The sequence below is a fragment of the Hylobates moloch genome, unplaced genomic scaffold (assembly GCF_009828535.3).
Source record: "Hylobates moloch isolate HMO894 unplaced genomic scaffold, HMol_V3 SCAFFOLD_9, whole genome shotgun sequence".
Lineage (NCBI taxonomy): Eukaryota > Metazoa > Chordata > Mammalia > Primates > Hylobatidae > Hylobates > Hylobates moloch.
The window spans coordinates 63,040,076-63,055,124 of NW_026652284.1; positions in this window are offsets into that span (position 1 = coordinate 63,040,076).

Here is a 15,049-nt window from a genome sequence, read left to right on the forward strand (position 1 = left end):
ACGAATAAAAGAATGGCCACTTGACAGCAAGAGCAGCCTCTTTGTATTTATTTTCTGTTCCTTACATTTGTAAGTTTCTTTTTTCCATTTCTACTTTTAACTAAATATTTTATCTTTCCATTTTTCTTGTCTCTTAGATTATCATTTAAGTTTAGAAAACTCAGCGGTTACTATATTGTTTAAAATATAGTTTGAAAATAAGTACATACACTTCCAAATAATGCTATATGACTTCACATGTACTATAAGAAATTTATGACAAAGCATTCCCAATTCATCTCTCTCGCCTTGTGACATTATTATCATTTATTTATTTATTTATTTTTATGCTATTCTGATTCAGTACATTGCATTTATTTATGTATTTATACAGTTTTCTTTCAGATCAATTAAGAATAAGAAAAATAAAATATGTTATTTTACTTAATTTATTACATCTTTAATACTCGTTTTTTCTTTATGTATTGCCAAGTTTCTGACTTATTTCATTGTTCTTCTGCCTGAAGCAACTCTTTTCATATTTCTTGCAGAACAGGAAATCTGAGGGAATTATAACACTTCAGTTTTTAGTTGTCTGAGAAAGTCTTATTTCTACATTTATGAAGAATAATTTTACTAAATATACAACTCTAGGCTGATCAATTCTTTTTATTTTTCTTTCAACACCTTGAAGATTCCATTCAACTCTGATTTTTCCTGTAGAGATTCTGATTTTTTTTTACCTGAATTTATAGTAGCACATCTAATATAATTTTTACCCATGTTTTTGGATAGGTAAGCTTCTCTCCTCTTCTTGTTTAGATGTTGTCAAGATCGTTTTGTTGTTGTTCATTATTTTCTAAATTTTAAATATGATATGTCTAAGTGTTTTGATTTTGTTTTTGGAATTTATGCTTCTCAGTGTTCTCTGAGCTTCCTGGATCTCTGGTCTGGTATCTGTCAATATTTGTGGATAGTTTTCAGACATCATTACTGCCAATATTTGTTCTCAGTGTTTTTCTTTTTCTTTCACTTGTGGCATTCAAATTAGGTGTTTGCTATACCTTTTGATATTGTTCCATAGTTCTTGGAGGTTTTATTCTCTTTTTGTTTAAAACAAATATTTGCAATAGAGGTTTGAGAAGTTTATATTGACCTATGTTCAAGTTCATTAATTTTTTCCTCAGCAGTGTCCAGTCTACTGATAAGCCTGTTGGAAGCATTGTTTTTAGGTTACCACAGTTTTGATTTTTAGCATTCCCTTCTGACATTTTCTTAGAGATTCCATCTTTCCTAACTTTACCCATCAGTTCTTGCATGTTGTCTAATTCTTCCCTTTAACATATTAATCAGTCATAGTTCATTTAAAATCCTTGTGTGAGAATTTCAACATATGTGTCAAATCTCAGCCTGGTTTCGATGATTGCATTGTCTCTTGTCATGGCTTGTATTTTTTTTTCACAGCTGGATATGTTGTATTAAGTAACAGAAACTCAGGCAATACCTTTACTGTGAGGACTTATGTTAGTCTGAGTACAAATTGTGGTCTCTTTTTGATGTAACTACGGGCACCACAGCCTTTAAATTCCTCTAGTGTCTTTTATTTTGATATACCCTCTTGAATCTAAGTCTTGCACCTCTTTCAGTTATAGTCCACTGCTCTTATTGTGGACACATGGGGGTGTGGTAAGATGGGGGAGATGGGAAACATTCTATAATCCTCCAAGTAAATCTCAGTCTTTTAGTAGACCTATTTACTAAAAGATTGTGGCCTTCACAAATATTTCCCCATGGTTGTAACTTTTTACCCCCCATGCCCAATTAGCATTGCATATCTTTTTCCCTGAGGCCCTATCTACTGTTGATGCTGATTTCGGTTTTGTATTATTTTGTATTTCCTATTAAGTGTCATAAGAAGGCTGGAAAAGACTGGAGTGATGAGTTATTCTTTTCTTCCAGTTGGGATAAAATTTTAGAACTGTACTCTGACAAAGCCCTTTCCTCTGGATAATAGCTCTTTTTTTATGGAGGAGGTGCTGAGCTTATTTCACAAAAGTTATTCTTCCTCTCTCCCTGCTAGGACTGTGGGATGGGGTTTATCAGATCCTTGGAGTGGGAACCTGGTGAGTTTACTAGAGGAAAAGCCCATGCGAGTGAGAATACCTGCCTAAGACTGCAGTCCTAAAGAGTTACTCTATCTCACACTATTCCACTCACAGCCTCTAACAATTCTTCAAAACTTCCATCTCAGTGTTCCGATCAGCCTGTGTCTCCAGTGGCTTCTCCTCCAGGTATGCAGCTCTCTCTTCAAGTACCTCTCTGGATGTTCATTATTTGATGGATGCAAGAAATCATTAATTTTTCGTTTGCCCATTTTTTGTGTTTGTTTTTGGTAAAGACAGAGGTGACAGCTTCTATGCTGATACTGGGTATAGGTTATATTTCTTTTTAAAAGGAGAAAAACTCCCATTTTTATAAGTAATATCTGGTTCATGTTTATAATCTAGAGCCAAACTGTCCTTATAAATAATGACAGATCTTTGACTAACAGACGTAAGGCTGCTTTTAGGTGATGCCATGTTTTTTTCCTGATAGAGAGTAGTCAAAGTTGGGGCAGAGGTTAAGAAGTTTTTGTAATTTGTATAAAGTACACAGTTATTTATAGTTTTATTATGGCTCTAGGAATTCACAGGGTGGAGAATTTTTTCTCCATTTTTTCAACTCCATCAGATGTTGCTTCTCTGATCTTTTCTTTGGTTTCCCCTTTGATTTCAGAATTAACTGTCTTGCCATCATTAGAGGGTTTCATAGAAGTGCTGAGGAATAAGAAATTAACTCTCTCCCTTGATTTCCAGAAATGATTCTTCAATTAAAATAATGTGAGAATCATTCTATAAAAAGTTAGAAGTATTGACTTCTCCACATCCTTCTTCACCTATTAAATATTGTTTATTTAGTTAACTTCAAAGTTATTATTGCATTCAAATACCAACATTGAATGCGCTAATGTGCTTAGGTTGAGTGTGATGACTTTCTTTTGCTAAGAGTAAAAAAAAAAATACCGATAGCACCCTATGTCAATATTATGAGATATAAAATTGAATAAAATATTGAATATAAAATGAATAAACTATTGAATATAAAATTGAATAAAATATAGCTACATGAAGGGGAATGGAAGGATAAAGGCCAAAATAATCTGTTTTATAAATAATTCAAAATTTGGCAAATATATGCAATATTTTTTCTACATCCTGAAAACTAGAATATTGTCAAAATATTTATTTTTGAGTCGTGGGATTTTGTGCTTTAGACCATACTGTGTCATAAAGATCATTTATAAACTGTAGAACATGTGAGGATATGAATTCTAATCATACGTTTACTGTTTGTCATCAATTACATCTCCAAAAAAGTATGTGTTCTGTTAATTTTTTGTGCATATTTTGTTTTCTTCTCATAATAGCACTGTGAGAGAAGTAATATTATTATCATAATGTTATAGATGGAAAAACTGATACATGAATTTTGAACATGTTAACAATTACTCATCTAGTAAATGATAAAGTATAATTATATTTAATAATTGGCATCATTGAAATCCGTATTCTCATCTTCTCAGCACTCAGAATGGAGGCCAAATTTTTGTCATTTTAGTAAAGTAAATGACTCTAACCCATCTACATAAAGAAAAAAATATTTTTAGACTGGGTCAAAAAGCACATCTCAACTTAATGTTTTATATTAAGAATTAGGGCATCTTTTTATTTTTGAGTTAGCTCAATCACTGCTTTAGTTATATGCTAAGTTTTGATTTCTGCTAATGTTTTACTTGCCTTTTTCTTGATATTAGACAGACAGAATTTGACCCAAACAGTATTAAATGTTATAAAGAAGTAAATATTAAATTTCACATATTTTTGATTTCCAGTTATTAAAATGACACACTCCAAACTTTGCAAGTCACACTGAAGAACAAATAGATATAAAATATATGCCCTAAATATCATGGCAGCAAATTTTGTAAAGCAGAAACTGTAGAAGACACAAGGAAAATTAGAAATATTTTAATATTAGGTTGGTTGTGGTGGTTTACACCTGTAATCTTAGCACTTTGGGAGACCAAAGTGGGATAATTGCTTGAGCCCAAAAGTTTGAAACCAGTCCAGGCAATATAGTGAGACATTGTCTCTCAAAAAGAATTTAATTAGCCAGTTGTGGTGATGTGCACCTGTATTCCCAGCTACTCAGGAGTCTGAGGTGGGAGGATAGCTTGAGCCCAGGGAGATGAGGCTGCAGTGAGCCATGATTGTGCCACTGTATTCCAGCCTGGGTAACAGAGTGAGATGCTATCTCAAAAAACAAACAAACAAACAAACAAAAAATCCAAAAAAAAAAAAAGTAAGTAAAGGCAGCATATTAATATTAGAAGGCAATTAATTATTTACCTCCCTAATTAAGACAAATGAGGTAGTCAAAAATAATGAAGGTTTAATAATCAAACTTTGAAACATGAAACATTGAGAATACAACTTTCTTCTAAGTACGCCTTGAATACTTATGAAATTTACTATATATTAAAATAATTGAATGCCTCAATATTTTCTAAATTATGAAAAGTGCAGATATAATTCTGATCTTAATGTGGATTAAGATCCTGGAAATTAATGACAATATAAGGAAACCAGCTTTTGTCCCCCTTCTTCAACAAAGTTTTATTGTAGCAACACAGCCAGGGCTTAGAACTGTTTCTAGAATTCCCTTTTGCAGCATGTTTCTGTGCAACATCTAGCCAGAAATGGAACTTTCATAAAATTTGAAAGGGGGAAATGAAAAAGGAGCCAGTATTATCAGAAGGTTATGATAGTCTGACGAGGTCAGAGACTTTACTCTGCTACAGGTCTAATTAGGCTTCTGGACTGCTGATCCTTCTGATTAACAGCCCTATCCACCCCACCCTTCCACTTGGTGCCTTACAGTAACCTATGCAGGAGCTACACCAAAGACACAGCTCTCCAAGAATTGCCAGCTCATGTTAATTTTGTCACAATTGTCTATTTTGTGGTCCCATTTGGGCAGCTGGCCATGCCTGGTTTTTCACATTTTTCCTTAAGCTCCAACTTTTCTTTCTGCACTACTGACAGGATAACTGATTGGTTACTTTTTACTTGATTCTCTCATTTATTTTTCAGATTTTTATTTCCAATTTTTAAATAAATTCTAAAATATACCTTTTACTTCCATAATTCTTATCATGGATCTATAATTCTTATCGTGGCTCTGTTTGTCTGACAGAATTCTGGACCATATGCAAAAGAAAATTGCCTAATTTCTCTTAAAAGCAAATATCAAAACAAAACACAAATCAAAATAGAATGTATACCTATATTTATATGTGATAAAGTAGACAAGTTAAAGACTGTAAAAAGAGAGAAGGTCACTATATAATGATAAAGGTTTCAGTTCAACAAGAGGATTCAACAATTATATGTAATCTATGCACCCAACACCAGAGCACCTAGCTGTATAAAACAAACGCTAATAGATCTGAAGAGGGAGACAGAGTAACTGCAACTCAATAATCGTAGGGCACTTTAACATCCCACTCTCAGTAATGAGTAGGTCACTCAAACAGAAAATCAAAAAAGAAACATCAAAGTGAAACTATACTGTAGCCCAAATGGACTTAACTGATTTTACAGAACATTTCACCAAGTGCTATAGAATACATTCTTTCCATCTACTCATGGAACATTCTCTGGATTAGAGCATATCTTAGGCCAAAAAACAAGGCTTAATAAATTCCAAAAAGTAGAAACTATATCAAGTATCTTTTCTGATCACAATAGAATAAAACTATAAATTAATAACAAGAGGTCCTGGAAACAATAGAAATAAAAGGAAATTAAACAACATGTAATTGAATGACCAATGAGTCAATTAAGATACTAAGAAGAGTATTTTAAAATGTATTGAAACAAATGAAAATGGAAACACAACTTACCAAAATCTATTGGATATGGCAAAAGCTGTATTGAGAGGTGTTAACAATAAATGCCTACATCAAAAAAGTACAAAGATATCAAATAAACAACATAATGATGCATCTCAAGGAACTTACCCAGAAACATACAGGAAAAGGGAATTCTGGAACTAGAAAAATAAGAACAAACCATATCAAAAACTAGTAGAAGAAAAAAGTAATAAATATTAGAGTATGAGTAAAAATAAATAAATGAGATGAAAATACAACTATCAACAAAATTAAAACTTGTTTCTTTGATATGACAAACAAAACAGGGAAACCTTTAGCCAGACTAAGAAAAATAATAAACAAAACCCAAATAAATAAAATCAGAAACAAAAAGGAGATATCACAGTCAAAACCATAGAAATACAAAGAATCACTAGAGATTTATGAATGATCATATGCTAACACACTAGAAAACTCAGAAGGAATGGATAAATTTCTGAACACATACCACCTGCCAACATAAAGCCATGAAAAAATGGAAAACCTGAACAAACCAATAATGAGTAATGAAATCAAAGCCATGATAAAAAGTCTCCCGTCAAAGAAAAACCCAAAATATGATGGCTTTACTACTGAATTCTACTAAACATGTAAAAAAGAATGAATATCAATTCTACTAAAACTCTCCAAAAAAATTGAAGAGGAGGAAATATGTTCAAACTCATTCTACAAGGCTAGCATTATCCTGATACCAAAACCAGATGAGGACACAGCACAAAAAAAAAAAATAAATAAAATAAAGAAAAGAAAAAGGAAAAGAAAATCATAGGCTAATATAATTTATAAACATAGATCTAACAATTGCCAATAAAATACTAGCAAACCAAATCCAACAGCAAATTAAAAATATCATTCACCATGAATAAGTGTGGTTAATCCCAGGGATACAAAGATGATTAAACATACACAAATCAATAAATGTGATATATCACAATAACAGAAACAAGAAGAAACACTATATGATTATTTCAATAGATACTTAAAAAGCATTTGAAAAAAATTCAACATCCATTTATGATGAAAATTCTCATCAAACTGGGTATAGAAAGAACATATCTCAAAACAATAAAGGCCATATAGGACAAACCCACAATGAACATCATACTAAATGGGGAAAAATTGAAAGCCTTTCCTCTAAAATCTGAAACAAAAAAAGATGCCCATTTTCACCAGTTTATTCAACATAATACTGGAAATCTTGGCAATAGCAATTAGGCAAGATAAAAGAAATAAAGGGTATCCATATTGGAAAAGAAGTAGTCAAATTAGCCTTATTCACAGATGACATGATTTTATATTTGGAAAAATGTAAGTCTCCACAAAAAACCCTCTTAGAACTGATGAATGAATTCAGTAAAATTGATGGATACAAAATCAACATGCAAACATCAGTAGAATTTATGCACACCAAATGTGAACTGTCTGAAAAAGAAACTGAGGAAGTAATCTCATTTACAAAAGCTACAAAGGACATAAAATGCCTAGAAATTAATTTAAACAAGGAAATGAAAGATATACACAAGGAAAACTAAAGAAATACTGATGAAAGAAATTGATGAGGACCCAAAAAATAAAGAGCTATTAAATGCCCATAAATTGGAAGAATTATTATTGTTAAAATGTCAATACCTGAAACAATGTACAGATTCAATGCAATCTCTACCAAAATATCAATGGCATTGATCACAACCTTTTTTAAAGAAAAGTTAATATTTATATGAAACCATGAAAGACCCCAAATAGCCAAAGTAATCCTAAGCAAAAAAAAAAACTAGAGGCATCATATCATCTGATTCAAAATACACAACAAACAAAGTTATAGTAATCTAATCAGTATGGTACTGCCATAAAAATACACATAAACCAGTGAAACAGAGTCAGGAACCCAGATATAAATGAATTTATTTTAACTAACTTTTATTTTCAACAAAGGTGCCAATAACAGACAATGGAGAAAGGGGAGCCTTTTCAATAAATTGTGCTGGGGAAACTGCATAACCATATAGAGCAGAATAAAACTAAACCCCTACCTCTCCTATATACAAATATCAAATCAAAGTGAATTAAAGACATAAATCTAAGAAGTAAACCTATGAGACTATTAGAAAATAAAACATTTTTTGTGGGGGAAATTCTGGGACGTGTTCCAGGACATTGGTCTGGGCAAATATTTTTTGTATAAGGCCAGAAAAGCACAGGCAACAAAACAAAAAATAGACAAATGAGATTACATCAAGCTAAAAAGCTACTGCACAGCAAAAGAAACGATCGACAAAGTGAAGAGACAACACACAGAATAGGAAAAAAATATTTGCGGGAGGCCGAGGCGGGCGGATCACGAGGTCAGGAGATCGAGACCATCCTGGCTAACACGGTGAAACCCTGTCTCTACTAAAAATGCAAAAAAAATTAGCCAAGCGTGGTGGCGGGCCCCTGTAGTCCCAACTACTTGGGAGGCTGAGGCAGGAGAATGGCGTGAACCCGGGAGGCAGAGCTTGCAGTGAGCCGAGATCACGCCACTGCACTCCAGCGTGGGCGACAGAGCGAGACTCTGTCTCAAAAAAAAAAAAAAAAAAATTTGCAAACTATCCATCTGACAAGGGATTAAGAACCAGAATATATTAGAAGCTCCAACAACTCTATGGTGAAAAAATAATTTTATTTTTAAATGGACAAAAGATCTGAATACACATTTTTTGAAAGAAGACATACGAATGGCTAACAGATATAAAAAAAAATGCTCAGCTTGACTAACCATCAGAGAAATGCATATCAAAACCACAAGGAAGCCAGACTCAGTGACTCCACACCTGTAATCTCAGCATTTTGGGAGACCAAAGAGGGAGGATCACATGAGGCCAGCAGTTGGAGACTAGGTCTCTACAAAAATAAAAATAAAAAACATTAGCTGTGTGTGGTGGCACACACCTGTAACCCCAGCTACTTGAGAGGCTGAGTTGGAATGGTGGCTTGAGCCCAGGAGTTCAAGTCTGCAGTGAGCTGTATTATGCCACTGCACTCCAGCCAGACAGAGTGAAATCCTGTCTCTAAAACAAATGAACAAGCAAACAAGCCACAAGGAGATATTATCTCACCACAATTAATATGACTTTTATCAAAAAGAGAATGATGAAATTCTTACAAGGATGTGAAGAACGAGGAAACCTCATGCACTTTTGGTGACAATATAAATAAGTACAGCCACTATGAAAAATAATATAGAGTTCCTTCATAAAACTATAAATAGAACTACTATGTGATCCAGCAGTTCCACTACTGGATATATATCCAAAATAAAGGAAATCAACATATGAAACAGAAAGCTGCACTACCACATGTGCACACTTCACAATAGCTGAAATAGGAAATCAACTTAAGTGTCCATCCATGGATGAGTGTATAACAATAGTGGTATATATACACAACAGAATAATATTTAGATATACAAAAGAATGAAATCCTATCATTTGTGACAACATGGGTGAGCCTAGAGGACATTACGTTAAGTGAAATAAGCCAAGCACAGAAGGACAAATATGGCATGTTGTCACTCCTATGTGGGAGCTAAAAAAGTGGATTTTATGAAGATAGAGTAGATTCCTGGTTACCAAAGACTGGGAAACAGAATAGGGCTGGGGGAAGGGGATGAAGAGAGGTTGATTAATGGGTACAAATATACAATTAGAAGAAATAAGACCTAGCGTTCATCAGATCAATAGAGTGACTATCGTTAACAATAAGTTCTTATCCATTTCAAAATAGCTAGAAGAGAATAATTTAAGAGTTCCTAGTATAAAGAAAAGATATTTAAGGTGATGGATATCCCAAATATCCATATTTGATCTTTTTTACACATTACATGAATTGTCAAAATATCACATGTATCCCCAAAATATGTATCACTATAAAAAACAAATAAAACACAATAAAAATAATAATGAAAACACTACTTATGATAACCTACAAGATATTGCTAAATTATTTCTTGAATTGTATGGACAGACTGAGGTATACTTATTGAATTGGTTATAATTCAACCATTCAGATTCAATAAAATGACTCAATTTTATCAAACTTTATATTAGCTAAGCACAATTTTTGGGCAAACTATGTTAGTCAACATATCTGCAACAAAATTTCTAGAAATATTTTTAATATCCTGTTTTAGAAATACAATTATGTTCTAAATATGCTGAAGTAAGAAATTTCTTACTTCAGCACTTACTTCAGCATATTTAGAACATAATTATATTATATTCAAGAACATTTTTATATCTGTCATTAAATATAATAAAAAAGATAATTCTATGATTTTTTGATCCACTAACAATAGCTGATAAGTCAAACTAGTAGTATATCTTTTCGTTAGTGAGCAAGAAAACCTATTTTATATTTATTTATTTGACTCTTAACCTCACTACAGGGCCTCTGATTTCTTTCAAAGCAAAATTAAATTCCATTTCAGGCTGAATTATTTTATTTTTCATGCAGTATGTGAAAAATATCATCTTGAATTCTATGTAACTGCAGCCCTGTGAAAATATCTAAAATGCTATATTTGGAAAGAACAAGGATCAAGTTTCACTAGAAGCAGTGTGTGTTTTATTTCATGACTTTTTAAATGCAAAAAAAGGTATAAAAAATAATATAAGAAACACCAGTGGATTCACCAGAGAGTTTAAGTTATAATGTGTCATTTGCCAGAATTCATATTAAATGAAATGTTAAGCACCTGGCAGACATTTAAAATGTACATTAATACTTAAAAACAATTGGTTATTTTGACTTCCTTAACAAAAAAATGAAAATGGGCTTTCACCCTCAGACTTGCATAGATCTGTTTACACAAGAGACATATGGTTTCGCGTGCCAAGTGTCAAACTGACTCTTCTTGTCAATTTGGGAAATGACTATTTGAAAATTTACTATTGAGCATCTGTTCTGTTAACAGAGTGGCAGGTGTTCCTATTTTGCTTTACCAAATCTTAATAATTTATTGAAGTTTAATGATACTCATGGAGATATAAAGATTGTTGTTTTTGTTCACTAGTTGCACAGCATAAATATTTTCATAGGAAAAACATACACAATTTAATTCTAATATAATTATCTGTCTTCAGTAGCCTTGTTTACATGTGGAAAAGTACAAGTAATCATTTTTAATGAATGCCTAATATACCCAGATTTTTAAATTGGATACAAATTAGAAACATTCCAGTTGATTTTTGTGTGAATATGTCTATAGCTTCTTTGCATCTATATTTGCATCTATCAATATTTCTTAATTATTGTATTATTTTCTGATAATTTTATTACAATATGTTTGAAATGCTTATACATGTAAACTGTCATGCAGGCAGTTCTCTGAAAAATGAGTATACAAATAACAATGAATTTCCTTTAACACATAGTAGACAGAAGTGTTACTTAATCACTTATGTTATTTTCAGGCACTGAGTAATATGAAAATTTGCACTACTCTTTTTAAATTAATAATGAAAATTTAATTAAACCATGTAATAGCTAATATTGTTACATGCAATAGGATTTCTCACTAGCCACAAAATAGTATTACAGTAATATTTCCAACCCTAAAAACTGGTCTGATTTTTAATAATTGCATTATTTTTATAGTTATATTATTATTTTTGTTTGTATAAATGTCAAGGGTACAAGTGCAGTTTGATTATATAGATATATTGCATAGAGTCTAACAAAAGAATATACCACGAGTATATACTTGATAGAAATATGATAATTCTCCTTCTTATATAAAAAATATATGTTCACTCCGGATAGGGAAATATATTGGCTCTCCAAGAGAAATCTTCCATGCAGTTCAACTAGTATGTCTTTTATTTGACTCACAACAGTATCCTTTGGCTAAAGAAAAAAAAAAAAAATCACCCCTAAGGAAAGGCTAGATTTTGTCTCCTCTCTGAACCTTGTGAAGTGGATGTTACAATGAACATAATGACAGCATTAACTACATTACCTAAGAAAGGGAGGATACAAATAATTATGTATAATATGCATAAATTAAGCCTTTATCTTTCTCAGCAATTGCTGTAATGTGAAATAAAGACAAAGATGAGATTACTTAGATTCCTCTCTATTCGTTTTCTCTTATGTAAGCCTTCTAACATAAAGAATGTTGCAATACTGTTACATACTTATAAACTGTCAAGGCCATATGGCAGCAAATATTTTAAGATAAAACAAAAGTTTCACATATCATGTCCAGAAAACTGGTCAACACAATATGATTTGCCTTGTTTCTATATTAGTTACTTGTTTATTTGTTTTTAATATTCACCTATCTTAAAATCAATTGGGAACCAGAGGCTGAATTTCTAATTCATTTATTATTATCTACAGTTCTCAGTACACATTAGGTAAATGACACTGGCTTACGGACTGGTGATTATATAACCTGTGATATACATGACTTTACATAAAACCGTGGTGGCCGAAGTATAAGGAGTGGCTACAATTTTTGAAAGGTGATGCATGCATAATGGATTTTAAAGAACATATGTATTTAATCTTGGATTTTTTTAAATAATATTTTCTTACACAATAAGAGATTAGCATTATGAATTCCCATATACTCAGCATTAAAAACTTATCATAGTTTGACTAGACTTGCTCTATTTACCCATCTTTATTTTATATTTGCTAAAACATTTTAATCAACTCTCAAACATTATACCATTTTTGTCCTAGGTACCTTAATATTTACCTCTGAATCCTATGCCTATCTACTTACATAAGTATAATTATTAATGAAATTAACAGTACATTTGGGGGAGTTATCTAATCTCAATCCATAGTCAAATGACTACACTGTCAGCAAAAAAAAAAAAAAAAAAAAAAAAAAAAAAAAAAAAAAAAAAAAAAAAGCCTTTTCACCTGATTTTGTAAAAATGGGGTCCAAAAACAATGCCAACATTGCGTGTAGTCATTAGATTTCAGATTTCAAATCCCATTTAATATGCAGCAGCTGTTTTTCCTCTTTCTTATCCCATTATCTTTTAAAAGAAACTGGATTCATGATACAATAGCCTAGGATCTGGATTAGTCTGTTGGCTTCTTTGAAATGTTATTTCACTTGAATTTCTTTTCTAGTTTCGATATTTCTAGACAATTGAAAGTTATCTCCAACAACGTGAATAGATTCATGCTCATTCTTTTTCTTTTAACAAGAATCCTTCAAGCCTGGGCTTCATATAGCAACACATCAAGAGTTTTTAATATCTGATTTTCCCACTCTCAGGGTTACCAAAATTGAAGACTATTTAGTGAGTCAGGTAGCAACTGCCTGATGTGTCCTTGGTAAAACTCCACACTGATTTTTTCCCCCTAAGGATTTCGCCTACTAATGATCTTTCCTGAATAAAGCATTTCATTTAATCGGAATTTTTATTTCTCAAAAATCAACACTCCAAATGGCTTGCAAAATTTCTATATTAAGTTCCAGGGTAAGATTTCCTTTTACTCAACAATTTGAGATTATTATACTTAATGGTGAATGTCGATCTTTACCACATATTTAGTTTTATCAAATAATTGAACATCTTACATCTGATATCTAGCTGGGATAGAATAATTCCCAATCCTTAAATATGATAATTTTGATAATCTTCTGAAAACATAGACTTACTATCTTCTTATACTATCCAATATATTTACATGCCATTTTGTTATTGACAAATTGCAGTCTTACAAATTGGATCCTAGATGACGCTATTCTGGCAGTGGCTATTTTTATAATCTTGTGGACAAATCTGTTAGTAGTGATAAATATTGACCTTTTCTTTGCCTTTGATGCTCTGTACAGGAAAAATTTATCAACAATGCCACTTGAAATAAACAGATATTCATCCAGCTGGGGTTTTCAAATATATTGTATGTCAATCTACAATACAATTTAGGGACATTTATTAACTTATTCTTTAGGCCATTTAGCTATTATTTATCCAACTATTATTGTGTGCTAAGAACTGTTGATGAATAAGGCACAGTCACTTTCCTCAAGCTACTTGCAATAAAATGCGGTTGCCTGACACAGAAAAAGGCAATTTAATATGAGTGTGGTAAGTGCTATAGGAGGAGCAAGATAAGTTTCTGTTATAAATACCTAAAAGAAGGACGTTACCTAGCTTTAAGAAATAATAAATAGGGCCAGGCGCAGTGGCTCACGCCTGTAATCTGAGCACTTTGGGAGGCTGAGGCGGGCGGTTCACGAAATCAGGAGACTGAGACCATCCTGGCTAACACGGTGAAACCCTGTCTCTATTAAAAACACAAAAAATTTGCCGGGCGCGGTGGCGGGCGCCTGTATTCCCAGCTACTCGGGAGGCTGAGGCAGGAGGATCCCTTGAACCTGGGAGGCGGAGCTTGCAGTGAGTCAAGATCGCACCACTGCACTCCAGCCTGGGCGACAGAGCGAGACTCCACCTTGAAAATTAATTAATTGGCCGGGCGCGGTGGCTCACGCTTGTAATCCCAGCACTTTGGGAGGCAGAGGCGGGCGGATCACGAGGTCAGGACATCGAGACCACGGTGAAACCCCGTCTCTACTAAAAATACAAAAAAATTAGCCGGGCGTGGTGGCGGGCGCCTGTAGTCCCAGCTACTCGGAGAGGCTGAGGCAGGAGAATGGCGTGAACCCGGGAGGCGGAGCTTGCAGTGAGCCGAGATTGCGCCACTGCACTCCAGCCTGGGCGACAGAGCGAGACTCCGTCTCAAAAAAAAAAAAAAAAAAAGAAAATTAATTAATTAATTAAAAACAGACAGTAGTTTTCCTACAGTGGCAGTGTCTAAGCTAAATAACTGAATTCATTACCAAGTTGAAGGAATTAGGAATGACCTCATAGGAAGAGTTAAGCATACTTGAGGAGAAATCCTGCACTGTGCCTTATCAAGCAGCAAATAGTGCATTTAGTCTAGCTGGCCCCTGAATTTAAATTAAATCTCACATTGGGACATAGTGAGACATAAGGCTTGATGGGGTGAATTAGTTATTTTATTTTT